At 39.1% G+C, this 14,827-nt stretch overlaps 1 long non-coding RNA gene across 1 annotated transcript; it reads right to left on the bottom strand.

Annotated features, from left to right (window-relative positions):
* Positions 1-8,024: 8,024 nt before the first annotated feature.
* LOC147004501 (uncharacterized) lies at positions 8,025-13,320 on the bottom strand. Its single transcript, XR_015047132.1, has 4 exons — positions 12,698-13,320; positions 12,510-12,555; positions 12,187-12,367; positions 8,025-8,320 (listed from the first exon to the last, which is right to left on the bottom strand). It is a non-coding gene; the product is annotated as an uncharacterized LOC147004501 (long non-coding RNA).
* Positions 13,321-14,827: the final 1,507 nt, after the last annotated feature.

Raw genomic sequence — 14,827 nt, 5'->3', positions numbered from 1 at the left:
ATAGTCCTGGTCCCTGTGTGACAGTGAGGAAGTGTCTGGCATCTCATCCTGACGGCACCCTGCCATCTAAGCATACTGGTAGGGGGAAATAGTTCCCCAAGGCAGGCATTCCCTCCTAAGAAGCCCCAGGGAAGGGAGTGTGCTGAGCCCAAAATATAAAAGTCCTGCTCCTCCACCCCACCATTTTTGATGGCTTACCTTCTTACCTTCTCTATTTCTGCCAGTGATCCAGGGAATTGAAAAATTCAAAACACACCATTGAGTAGAGAAACCACCCCCAGGCCAGGCAGGGGTATCCATGCCAGACAATGCAGACTGGAATTTCCATTCTGCCCAATATAAACCAAAGAGACATTAAACAATTTCACTAGGACCTTTTTTTGGAAGGATTAAAAACAGCTGCTAAAAAGATATCCTTTTTCTCACCCAGTTAGTCCCAAATATTAAAAAAGTTATAAAAGTTAAAAATTTTTCAAGGTATAAGTAGGTCCCAGTTGCTGAAGATAACTCAAAAGAACAGAGAACTGATTGGAAAAGGCCTTTTGCATAAACTGAAAGCCATTGTCAGTAGCCATCATAGGACATGCTAATAACTAGCAGGTGATAATCTGGGACAGATTTACTCCATAGGCAAAGCCCAAGAGAATTTTATTTTAGTTAATATTCCTGCTATTAATATGTTTTTCCTGTTTTTATTAAACATATATAACAATCACTAGGTATTAGCCCACCCCTTTTAAGCAGATCTCTGCAGATCCACAAAGATGTACTGTCTAGTAGTGATGCTATATAGACAAATAGATGACTTCTTAAGTCTTAATGAAGATTCTATAATAATTCCTAAAATTATATCAGTGATTATTAAGCTCTTTTATAGTGGGGCTGCTATTAGGTCCTTTTCTGATAGTCAAAGCTGCAATGAGAGCTCTGTCAGTCTCCCAAATGTCACCAGTTAATTGCTCTTAGATGGTAACCAGACTTTCTCCTACCCAGAGCACATTCCAAGAGGTTGTAAAACAATTAGCCAAAGGTCATAAAAAGGGAAATAATGATTTATTATAGGTGCTAGGACAGAAGATAAAATATCGGCTGGGTTTATCTATACAAAACGTCACTAATTAGTTATGATTTTAAACCTTCAATGAACCTGTGGAGCTCTGATAGGTGATGGATGCTTAGCCAGATAATTACTCCTAATGGATACGCATCTAAATATTCTCTGTTGTAAACTTCTATTTCAAGTTATGATTTGATTTCCTGTGTGAACTTGTGATGAACTTTTTAACATGTGATCATGTATTCTGAAAGATGTATAAGTACTGAGGACAAAGAGATGAGAAGAGAAGAAATTTTTCCTATCTCCCCCCAACCCCCTTAGGATCTTTCCACTTTTCCCCTTAGATAGCTTTCATAGGAAACTTTTTACAACTTAGTAATAAATGCTATAATCACCTTTCAAAGTGCCCCCTTTTCTTCCTGTGACTTCTGACTAGCAGGCCCAAGGTTAGAACCTTGCAATTCCTGCTGAGATAGAACAAAGGCCACATTACTTAATCCCTCTCTGTTAGGCTGCAGGTGCCAACCTCTACTCTAGCAGCTTCTTACCCTTAGAAAGAGCAAGCAAGTTTCTAGGACATTTGAGAAGTTGTCAGTAGCATTTCGGTACAGTTAGAGAGCTAGAACGTCTGGAGATCCTCAGACTTTAAAGCCACACCAGAGTCCTACTCTGTGCCCCTTCTCTACCCTCTCCAGGCTGGGAGGCTCCCGGCAAGCCACCACCATCACCTTCTCTGATAATGAGACACAATTAGACTTACAGACACCCAGCAAAATTCTGGCACCTAACCCTCCGTCAGAAGAATATCTCCTAGTCAAAAGTTCTGCCTCCAGTCAAAAGATACAGCTGGACTATCTTTCAGATTGACAACAAAGATTCCCAGAGATGTGGGCAGAAATGAACCTCCCAGGACTGGCCTAACACCAAGCTCCTATAATGGTTCAACTAACCAGATCATCCAGTTGAACACCCATCCTGATTAAACAACACCCAGTGACCATGAAAACAAAAGGGGAAATTGTAGTTCTCCATATTGTCTGGCTTAGACAGACAGGCATCCTGGAAGATGCCTCTCCTGTCTGTGAAAAAACCTGGACCTCTGATTCTCATGAATCTGATTCCTCCAGAGAAACAGGTGTGCACGATCTTGGACCCAAAAGATTCATTATTCTTCATCTCCTGTTGACAAAGGTGACTCAACCCATCTTTGCTTTTAAAGGGGAAGACAGAGGAATGATACAGCCCTTCTGACAGAGGTTTTCTGAGAAAGATTATAGAAGGCGCTACTGACAGGCTGTTGCAAGAGTTACAGAATGTAGCTTTGTACAAGCTATTTTGTGGTAGCATTTTGGCTACCAGCTGAGGGGAGGTGTCGGGGGTGGGGAGCAGCCTACTGCTGGGTCCGCTCTGAAACAGACAAACATTAAACAGTGCTGCACAAAATTTGGTCGTGCCAAAGAGTAGGGTTGCTTTTTATAGTAACATATTCCTATCCTGACTTTAAGTTACTCTGAGGCCAGAAGCTGCAGGCCTCTGGATCTATTGATACTTGTTGCTAAAAGCAGGTAAAGGATTATTGCTATCACTCACTTCTCTGTCAAGGCAGTCAGAAGTCCTTCACTGGCCTGATTGGTTAACTCTTTGTGAACCAGAGTAGAAGGAAAGGAAAAGAATTAAGATGAGTTATACAGGTAGACATGGACACAGAAACATATACATTCATACATACATTTAGATTCTCATTCATTCTCATTTACACATTAACACATTCACATTTTTGTTGGGCCCAACCACCTGTCTCATATACTCCACAAGTATTCATACATTCTTACATACATATACACATATATCTACAAATGTATGTACAGACAAACAGGCATATACACTGGACGGGTAGATGGATGGATGGATGGATGGATGGATGGATGGATGGATGGATGGATAGGGCAGAGCTCCCCAAGTCAAACCATCCAACCAATAATTTTCCTTTCTCTGGCCTTTTAATACCTTCTTAGATAAGAAGTTCTTTAGAAAATTACCTCGGAGATAAAATGTTACACAAAATGGGAGTTATAGGAGGTGGTTGATAGTGGTTTAAAGGAGTGTTTCATTCTGTATGTTCATTATAAATTCAAATCAACAGTTTCACATGGCTGGGCCTTATCATAGTGCACACCTGTGGCTTCTTCCTTGAACCTAAATGGTTTTTCCTTGAACAAAAATTTGTTCCAAGCCTATTTCTCTTTTTAGTGTAATTATGAAAGCTCACTGTATTTCATATTATGCAGCCTTTACTTACTATATGAGTGGGCACATTCTATTCTTGATTCTCACTTTATTATATCTTTCTAGCAAAGCGACTAAGTCTCTCTCTCTCTCTCTCTCTCTCTCTCTCTCCCTCCCTCCCTCCCTCCCTCCCTCCCTCCCTCCCTCTTTGGTTTTTTTGATTTTTTGGTTTTCTCAAGACAGGGTTTTCTGTGTAGGTCTGGCTGTCTTGGAACTCACTCTGTAAAACAGGCTGGCCTCGAACTCAGAAATCCACCTGTCTCTGCCTCCCAAGTTCTGGGATTAAAGGTGTGCGCCACCACTGCCCACCTAAGACCATCTCTTAAAAATTTCTTCCTAAAACTATTTGAATCAAATCAGGAATTCTATAAGGTCATTAACTCATCTAAACAGCATTAATTCATGAAAGTTCATCTTTATGTTGATCTGCAGGAAATCTGATCAATACGGTGGGCTAATGCTCAGGAATTATTATTTAATTTAATAATGACAGGAAAGGCATATCAGCTGCAAGAAGCAATCCTAAAATGAACTCTCTTTGGGATCTTGCCTCATAGAGCTCACCCATCACAGACCATGCAAAAACAGTGGGCTGCCACCTCCAGGAAGGCTAGCTGATATCCTTGGCCTATCCTAGATAGCTCCTGACAGGGAGGCAAAAGGAGCCTGTCTGTTGCAAAGTAGCATTGCTGACATCCTTCATATTCCAACTCTAAAGACTAAGAGACAGGTTCAAGAGTTCCTAGGTACAGCAGAATATGGCTGCCTCTAGATACCAGAGTTTGTGGAAATAGTCAAGTCTCTTTACAGTAGTACAAGGGGATGAGGGTGGTACTGAGTTCCTAATCTGAACTGAGGGTAAACAAAAGACATTTGAGACTTTAAAAACAGCTTTGACTTCAGCTCCAGCCCTAGCACTTCCAGATGTCTCAAAACCTTTCATCTGATTGTTCACGAAACAAAAGATATTACAAAAGGGGTTTTAGCCTAAACTCTGGGGCCATGGGAACACCCTATGATACACTTGTCCAAATGATTGGACCTGTAGCCACAGGAGGCCTACCTGTCTAAGAGCTGTGGTGGATACACTAGTAGCTCTGAAAAAACAAACAAGGTAACTCTGGGTCCAGATGTTATACCCACAGCACCCGACACCCTCCTCCAAGGAATACCAAACCACTGTCTAATAACTGTGTGACCTAATACAAGGTCCTATTCCTGGACCACCCTTGAGTTTTGTTTGAGAAACCCACTACTATCAATCCTGCTACCCTCTTGCCTAATGACGACCTGCAGGTGCTCATCCATGACTGTCAGGAGATGAAAGATGAAACCAGGTATGTGGGAACTGCAGTGGCTACTTTAACTGAATCTATCTGAGCCTAAATCCCAAAAGGCGGCTCAGAGACCAGCAGTTGGCAAATCTGACCCAGGCTCTCAGACGGGGTAAAGGAACACCTACCACTCCATCCACAGACAGTCATTATATTTCTACTACTATACATGTTCACATGATGTACAGAGAAAGAGGGCTTCCCACTGCTGGAAAAAAGAACATTAGAAAATATTGGCCCTCCTAGAGATTATTTGGCTTCCCCTACAATTACAAAGCCCCCCACTGCCAGGACACTGATCTACTTACCTGACAAACAATTGACATTTTGATGACATACCCCCACCCAGTGCTGCCTGAGATTCCATGTTGAAGAAACAGACAGCTCAAACCCACACACAAGTTGATGAAGGACACCAGAGGGAAAGATCATTCTTCCAGAAACAACTAACTGGCAGAACTCTGGTAAATGACGTTCACCAGACTACTTATCTGCAATTCATAAAACTTTCTCAGTTGCTCAGACCAAGGTATATTATACCTAGACTAGACAGCCTAGTATGAGAAATCTCAGCTGGATGCCAGGTTTGTGCTTCAGTGAATCTAAAACAGAGAGGCCTTACCCAGGAAAGGATGCAAATAAAAGACCAAAACCCTGGTGAACTCTGGGAAAACTGACTTTACCAGGATCTACCCTGCTAGAGGAGGAGAAAAATTCTTGCTAGGTTTTATAGATAACTTTTCCTAGTGGGTAGAAGTGTCCCTACCAAGACTGAAACTGCTCAAACAGTAGCTAAAAACCTGTCCCCTGATTTGGCTTCCCTGTAACAATGGACTCTGGCAATGGCCTAGCTTTCATAGCCAAAACCTCTCAATTAATAGCTAAGTCTTTAGACATAGATTGAAAACTTGATTGTGCTTCTAGACCGCAGAGTTCCGGCCTAGGTAAGAATAATAGGACATTAAAAGAAACAAACAAAATCCAGAGAAGGCCTTCTTCCTTTGCTTTGCTTTAGACCTATCGTACCTTATACAGGAAAGGATTTACCCACTATGAGATTATGTTTGGAAGACCTCTTCTATTGCTTCCCAGGCTCAGAGACCAGAAGTTGGCAGAACTCTCTAACCATTCCTTTCTCAAGTCACCACAGACCCCCAGTCTCCATACAGGCTTTTCTTTGGACTGTATAAAAGACTCAGGCAATCTTACAGTCTACCAGCAGTTTCCCCTTGTTTGAGTCCAATAATACCATCAAGGTCGAGCATACAACCAAAGGGGAGCTGGAACTAACCTAGAAGGGAACCTACATGGTGATTCTCTCTACTCCTATGGCTGTAAAGACAGAGGGAGCTGGAACAAACCTACAAGGGAAACCATATGGTGATTCTCTCCACTTCTAAGGCTGTGAAGACAGCTGGCATTACAGCATGGATCCTGACCACACCCAGGCCAAGAAATTGCAAAGCCACAGATGCTGCTGTCAAACAGACTGTCTCTCGACTATGAACCCACTGAAATTAGGGTTTCATCAGTCCCTAGGCCATTCCACTCCTGGCCCCTCTAACATCTTCTGAGTCTTATGTTTGGTATAAATACAGGAAAATGGCTGAACCCTCACTACCCTCAGGCCTAGTTTGGCAACTAAGAAAGACAGCAGGGAAGGTATTAACTAGTGTGACTACAAACCAGCAACCCATATTCCATCTTGACCTTTATGCCCAGTATAAATGTCTGCTTATATGGAGAAAAGGAAAGATGTGGGACTTCATCTTTTGAGATAGGAGTACAGAGTTACAACTCTATGCATATCCTACTTCTGGGCTCCCTAGTTGTCAGAAACAAGGGAATATTTATTGTAAAAAATATTTTAAATATTATTAAATATTTTAAATATTATTAAAACAGAGATTATAAAACTGAAATTTCCTGAATTTTCCTTTAAAAAGATTCTGACCTTTGGGAAACAGAAAAAACCTGGGGAATCAGACTCTGCCACAAGAAGGGACCCTGGAGAATAGAATTAATTATTCCCAGCTAGAAACCAGCTAGGATTACTGGTTATGCCTGAACATTCAGCCCCTGTAACTACATAGGGATAGGAACTAACCAGACCGTCAGCCCATTGACTGACAAAACTCAGCATGACTGGAGACAGCCTAAATTACAGTTTATAAGGGACTAAAACTTGTCTAATAGCCAAAATCTTTTACCTAAATACTTCCCCTTATTCTGATGTCAGCTATTCTGCCTTATGAGTTGATTCATCTGAATAGCAGCAATATTACCTAGTCTGAGGCAACCGTTTGGTGGACCATGGTTTGCCTAAATTTGCCTCTTCTGACACTTTTCAAACTAAGAAGACAGGTTGATCAGGACCTACAGGAATTAAAACAACAGTTAGATTCCCATTCAGAAATGTCCCTACAAATTGGAGAGGCTTAGACTTACTTCTCAGAAAGGGGTCTTTGCAAGAAACACGTTGTTTCTATCCTAATCAATCAGGAGTAATTAGTAGAAATCTTGCTGTAGTTGGAAGAACCTAAAAAAAAAGAGAGAGACAAAATTATACATGACATAATTGGTACCAGTTGCTGTTCTCTTGGTTCCCCTGGCTAACTAGTCTGCTGGCAGCACTGACTGGGCCTTTAATTCTCATTTTGAATAGATTAACATTTGGCCTTGAATCTTAAATGATACAGCCAATTATAATATATTCAATAAAATTACTGGTTCTTAGGAACAACTACATATATTTAAAGCAGGATGAGTCCACAATTTAACTTAATCAGTAAGGCCAGTGGGGAATATAACAGGGCCCCAGACTTGAGTAGGCCTGAAGACCTTAGCACAACTGTCTATGATGGAAGTACCATTCAGACTGTAAACTCAGCACAAATACAGCACTGACAAAATAAAAACAAAGGCCTAATCCATCAAAGTCCATAGTTCTGGGAAAGTCTCTAAATGTACTTACCTTACTTTTGGCTTCTATAGTTCCACCTCCAGCTAACTGTTTTTGTTAACTGAATTATATTAACCCAGGATATGACTTTTGTGCTTCTAAATTCACCCTGAGAAAGGCTCAGGGCTACACTGGGATCCCAAATACCCAGTGTAGTTGCCTGCTGGCTAATAAAGACTTTCTATTTTTTTAAGTTGCCTAAGTTTATTTTATTCATAAATTCAACTTAAAAATTAATATGAAAGACAAAAATATATTTAATCAATATATCTACACAGGTAAAATGTATATAATATGATAATATGGGTCTGAATCTTTATTTGCACTAGGTAACATGAAGATATATACTTAAGTATTAATGTCTATTTTTATTTATTTCTTTTATGTATGTGAGTACACTGTAGCTTTACAGATGGTTGTGAGCCTTCATGTGGTTGTTGGGAATTCAATTTCTAGGACCTCTGTTTGCTCTAGTCAACTCCACTTGCTCAGTGCCTGTTTGCTCTGGCCCAAAGATTTACTTACATAAGTACACTGTAGCTGACTTCAGACATACCAGAAGACATCAGCTCTCCTTACGAGTGGTTGTGAGCTATCATGTGGTTGTTGGGATGTGAACTCAGGACCTTCGGAAGAGCAGTCAGTGCTCTGACCTGCCGAGCCATCTCGCCAGCTTAATGTCTATTTTTAAGGACACGATAAATGTAATCATACAATTCTGTTCACTATGGTATCTCATTGAACCCTATCGCAATTCTAGTACACAATATTGTCTCTATCCCTTAAGGTTCTAAATTACTTTTAAAGAGTTTACTACTCCCAGACCAGGAGATGTTAATCATAATAGACATTATCCTCATTCATATAAGAATAACATATCTGCGCTTTTAATTATGATATATACATATTTGAATTTTTATACAGACATAACCACGTTAATGATTTAAAAGATATTAATATGTAGTAAAGCCTCCATAAAACAAATAAATATAGAACGATGAAAAGATCCAGCATAGGACTATGTATTATATTCTAAATTAAACAACAAACATTTTCATACCTTCAGGTCTATTGAATTAAAATGCTCAGCAATGATTTTTAAATGTCGCTAAACCCCTACAAAAAAAGGACAGGGCGGGCCAGTATTTGTACAATTTGGAAAGGGGATAACTATTTCGGTAATGTGAATTTGTCTCCAGACATACTGAGTAAAGTATTTTTTCTTAATTTTTTTATTATTTAAATGCATTTTATATATCAAATATATTAATAATATTGAGGATTTTGAGAATCAAATGATACATAAAAATTGTTCAACTTTTATATTCATATCCTTTTATAACCTAAAATTATCATTAATGAATATTTAATACTATCCATAACTGAGGATCCTATATTTAATGTTGAATAGTAAATTGTTTCAAAACATACAAAATATTCTTTGGGAGTTAAGCATAGTAAAAGAGCATGAAATATTAAAAATGAATCATTAAGGAATATATTCAAAAGCCCTTATATGATACCACCTGGCATAGTGAGAGATTATTTAAAACACATTATATATCTGTGCACATTGTCTAACAGTCAGTTTATTTAAAAACATTATCAATGTTTCTAAGAGAGAAATTATTTTATCAGTAAGTATGTTTTAAAAATTTTAAAATAGCAAAAACTCCTTGAAGTTAAACATTAAGAAAATGCTAATTTCAAGCAGTGAGAAAAATTATTAATAATATTTCTATATTTGTAGAATATGATTTTAATATTTTCAACTGTTAATATTCAACAAACTGAATAGTTATTTTAAGATATTCTTCGTTATTATGTTTCCCTTTTCATTTCTGATTTTATTAATTTGGATACTGTCTCTGTGCCCTCTGGTCAGTCTGGCTAAGGGTTTATCTATCTTGTTGATTTTCTCAAAGAACCAGCTCCTGGTCTTGTTAATTCTTTGTATAGTTCGTTTTGTTTATATCTGGTTTGATTATTTCCTACCATCTACTCCTCTTGGGCATATTTGCTTCTTTTTTGTTCTAGAGCTTTCAGGTGTGCTGTCAAGCTGCTAGTGTAAGCTCTCTCTAGTTTCTTTTTTTGAGGCACTCACAGCTATGAGTTTTCCTCTTACCACTGCTATCTTAAGTTTTGGGATGATGTGTCTTCATTTTCAATAAATTCTAAAAAGCCTTTAATTTCTTTCTTTATTTCGTCCTTGACCAAGTTATCATTGAGTAGAGTGTTGTTCAGCTTCCACAGATATGTGTGCTTTCCCTTGCTTTTGATGGTATTCAAGACCAGCCTTAGTCTGTGGTGATCTGCTAGGGTGCATGGGATTATTTCAATCTTCTTGTATCTGTTGAGGCCTGTGTTGTGACCAATTATATGGTCAGATTTGAAGAAGGTACTGTGACGTTCTGAGAAGAAGCTATATTCTTTTGCTTTAGGATAAAATGTTCTATAAATATCTGTTAGATCCATTTAGTTTATAACTTCTGTTAGTTTCACTGTGTCTTTGTTTAGTTTCTGTTTCCATGATCTGTCCATTGCTGAGAGTGGGGTGTTGAAGTCTCCTACTAATATTGTCTGTGGTGCAATGTGTGCTTTGAGCTTTAGTAAAGTTTCTTATGAATGTGGTTGCCCTTGCATTTGGAGCATAGATGTTCAGAATTGAAAGTTCATCTTGGTAGATTTTTCCTGTGACCAGTATGAAGGGTCCTTCCTTATCTTTAATTTATTTTTTTTGATAACTTTTGGTTGAGAGCTGATTTTATTCAGTATTGGAATGTCTACTCCATCTTGTTTCTTGGGACCATTTGCTTGGAAAATTGTACTCCAACCTTTTACTCTGAGGTAGTGTCTGTCTTTGTCACTGAGGTGCGTTTCCTGTATGCAGCAAAATACTAGGTCCTGTTTAAATATCCAGTCTGTTAGTCTATGTCTTTTTTTAACTGGGGAATTGAGTCCATTGATATTAAGAGATATTAAGGAAAAGTGATTGTTACTTCCTGTTATTTTTGTTGTTAGAGGTGGAATTATGTTTGTGTAGCTATCTTCTTTTGGGATTGTTGAAAGATGACTTTCTTGGTTTTTTTCTAGGGTATAGTTTCCCTCCTTGTGTTGGTGTTTTCCATCTATTATCCTTTGTAGGGCTGTATTTATGGAAAGTTAACATGTAAATTTGGTTTTGTCATCGAATATCTTGTTTTCTCCATTTATACTAATTGAGAGTTTTGTTGGGTATATTAGCCTGGGCTGGCATTTGTGTTCTCTTAGGGTCTGTATGACATCTGCCCAGGATCTTCTAGCTTTCATAGTCTCTGGTGAGAAGTCTGGTGTAATTCTGATAGGTCTGCCTTTATATGTTACTTGGCCTTTTCCCCTTACTGCTTTTAATATTCTTTTTCTATTTAGTGCATTTGTTGTTCTGATTATTATGCGATGGGAGGAATTTCTTTTCTGGTCCAGTCTATTTGGAGTTCTGTAGGCTTCTTGTATGGTTATGGGCATCTCTTTCTTTACGTTAGGGAAATTTTCTTCTATAATTTTGCTGAAGATATTTACTAGCCCTTTGAGTTGGGAATCTTCACTCTCTTCTATACCTATTATCCTTAGGATTGGTCGTTTCATTGTGTCCTGGATTTCCTGGATGTAGAAACTCCTTGGGTTAGGAGTTTTTGCTTCTTACATTTTCTTTGACTGTTGTGTCAATGTTTTCTACGGTATCTTTGGCACATGAGATTCTCTCTTCCACCTCTTGTATTCTGTTGGTGATGCTTGCATCTATGACTCTTGATCTCTTTCCTAGGTTTTCTAGCTCCATGTTTGTCTCCCTTTGTGATTTCTTTATTGTTTCTATTTCTATTTTTTGATCTTGGATGGGTTTGTTCATTTCCTTCACCTGTTTAATTGTTTTCTTATAATTTTTTTTTCTTTTTTTTTGGCTTTTTTTCGAGACAGAGTTTCTCTGTATAGCCGTGGCTGTCCTGGAACTCACTCTGAAGACCGGGTTGGCCTCAAACTAAGAAATCCGCCTGCTTCTGCCTCCCAAGAGCTGGGATTAAAGGTGTGCGCCACCACCGCCCAGCAAGACTTTATATTGATTTAAACCCACATTTGAGCAGTCTCCTCTGGTGAATAAGCTACAACATCCTTAAAGATTGGTTTTGCCTCTAGATGGCAGCTTCCATTTTGGATTTCCATACACAGAATTTTTAACTGGTGCGTATTCCATGGCCATATCCCATATTACTTAATAAGTATCTCTGGGGATGGGGCCCAGACATCACTGTTCCCTCATGCCCCACAGTAGATGAACCCTCTGCATTTATACTGTCATTATTTTTGACATTACCTGATATTATATTTTGCTATCACTCAAGTATATGTCAGTTATTATATGTTATAAAGAACTTCTCATTCTAACGTTATTTTTTTGTTCTTTAAATGGTTTCCTAAAACAATCCCACCATTACTGAAATGTAGGAAAGCATCTTTACATTGTTTCTTTGTTCACTGCCAGTATTTTTATCCCAGAGCCCTCCCTTTCTTACTTGATATAAATGTATGAAGAAAAGGGGCCTCACAGAGGAAATGGATGTGCGATTCCGTTGTCTTAGTAACAGCTCCACTTCTAATCTCTCCTGAGTGACTCAGCCCAGGCAGGGACACTGTGCTTAGCAACCAGGAACAGGTAATAGCCTACTTTCCTCTTTGTTGTTCAGTGCTAAGAGGCTGAAACAAAGACATAAAGATCGTTGCCAGGGAGACCAAAGCAGAATCTATCAAAACCATTAAGGAGAAAATGTCAAGTATAATACAAAATGGAAGGCAGATCCATTTTGATACACCCACAAGCTTGGATTGAGGCTCTTACGTGTTCATTCAAAGGGCTTTTGTTGTGTGAACACAAGTGATTCTTCCTGCACAGATAACCACAAAGACATAATGAATTATTAGAGAAAGGGACACAGGAAAAGTAGAGAAGCCAGACAGTAATGGGAGAAATAAAAGTTTTAAAAACCATGTATTTCACTGGGTGGTGGCTCAAGCCTTTACTCTTACCACTCAGGAAGCAGAGGGAGGTGGATCTCTGTGAGTTCGTGGTCTACAGAGTGAGTTCCCACATAGGCAAAGGTACATGAAGAAAACCTGTCTCAAAAACAAAAACAAACAAACACAAAAAAAAACAAAGCAAAAAACAAAAAAAAAACCCAAGATAAATAAATAAAAGCAACTATTTCCTTTCAAGACTCATTTCAACAACCATGCTCTATTTTAGCCCATATTTATATAGAATTGTCAAGCAAGCTTAACTTGAAAGAAAATATATCTTCTTTTTGCTTATTAATAATTCCCATTAGGACATACCTGAACCTCAAGAACCTATGCTGCTTCTGGCAGCTCTGCTTTTATTGCACCTCCTGAACAGGCATGCAGGTCAGCTCAGCTGAGCGACAGCTGCTTACAAATAAGAAGGAAAAGAAAAGCTTCTGTGTCCTCATACATTTGGCTGTGGGGTTTCTTGCTTATTCCTAAATCACTGATGACTTACACTGATTCCCCATACCAAATGCTGAAGGGAACAAGGGAAGAAAACCTTCTGGCTCTAGCCTTTGTATTAATACGACCTTGCTTCCTGTCCTGGGGGGGTCTCTTTGTGTCCACCATCCTTATTATCCTGGTTATTTTTTGTTTGTGTGTTTGTATGTTTTTGATAGACTTGATACAAGCTAGAGTCATTTTAGAGGAAACCTCTATTGAGACAATACCTCCAACAGACTGGCATACTGGCAAGCCTGTAGGGTAATTTCTTGAATTAATGATTGATTCAAGACAGCCCAGCCCACTATGTCTGGTGCCAATCCTGGGTCCTGATTTGTGTTCAAAACAAACAAACAGGTTGAGTCAAGCAATGGTGGTGCACACCTTCAGTCCTAGCACCCAGGAGGCAGAGGCAAGATAATTTCTGGGAGTTCGAAGCCAGCTTTGTCTACAGAGCTAGTTTTAGGACAGTTAAGGCATGTGAGGAGGCTAGGTTTAATCCCTATCTTAGGGAAAAATGAAGGCAAAGGCAAAAAAATATTGAATCAATATGTTTCCAAAGAAGACTGCTAATGTTTGAATGTGAAATATACCTGGCTGGAAATATCCTCAGTTGGGCTGTGAATCCTTTAGAAAATGGAGCCTTGCTGGAGGAAGTGGCTCATTGGGGATCAGGTATTGGGTGTTATAAGCCCAGCCTTAAGTCCCAGTCTCTGTGCATCTATGTGTCTGTCTGTGTCTCTGTCTGTTTGACTGGCTGATTGGCTGGTTGGCTGGCTGGCTGGCTCGCTGGCTGAGGTCAGTTAATTTATGTATGCATTTCATGAACAGACCACATATGTCATCAGATGACATAAGATTATATCACCTGGGGGCTGGTGAGATGGCTCAGTGGGTAAGAGCACCCGACTGCTCTTCTGAAGGTCCAGAGTTCAAATCCCAGCAACCACATGGTGGCTCACAACCATCCGTAATGAGATCTGACGCCCTCTTCTGGTGTGTCTGAAGACAGCTATAGTGTACTTACTTATAATAATAAATAAATCTTTAAAAAAAAAAGATTATATCACCTGATGATGTCATAATACACGTTAGGATGTTTACAAGGTGATGAAATCACCAAACAGCATACTTTTCAAAACATATTCCTATTGTTAAACCACACACCACTAGAGTGGTCTTTTGGATAAAGCACTGGGATGTATGAAGGTCTCCCTAGTGCTTCAGGTAAACCTCGTAAAGCATGTCAATAAAATACTCTAAGATTGATCCTCCAGCTCTTACTAAAGAGGGAAATGAAGGAACTGGACAGGCATACAGGAAGAGGTGTGGTTTCAAGGCACACACTTCAGACAAGGGAATACCTGGGTTCAGCTCCTCTTATTCTCAGACAGCACCTTATTTGTAAATCAAGGAAGATAAATGACTATGTCAGATAACTGGTGGGAAAAATTACTGCATGGACACTGACCCTGATCCTTGAAAATTAATTTCCTTACCAGAATTTCCTCCAAACTATAGGAAACTTTGGCAACTAAAACTATTAGAGAGATCTTAGCATCAATAACATTTCTGTTTACCTTGCCATTCATAAGAGTTAGCCTCAGAGAATCAAGTCATTTCCTTTGCAAGAGCCAACTGTTAGAATAA

This window comes from Mus caroli, unplaced genomic scaffold (assembly GCF_978045245.1).
Source record: "Mus caroli unplaced genomic scaffold, Mus_caroli_1 scaffold_5, whole genome shotgun sequence".
In the NCBI taxonomy this organism is placed as follows: domain Eukaryota; kingdom Metazoa; phylum Chordata; class Mammalia; order Rodentia; family Muridae; genus Mus; species Mus caroli.
Note: the sequence above shows the minus strand (reverse complement) of the source record. Positions and strands in the feature narration are given on the sequence as shown.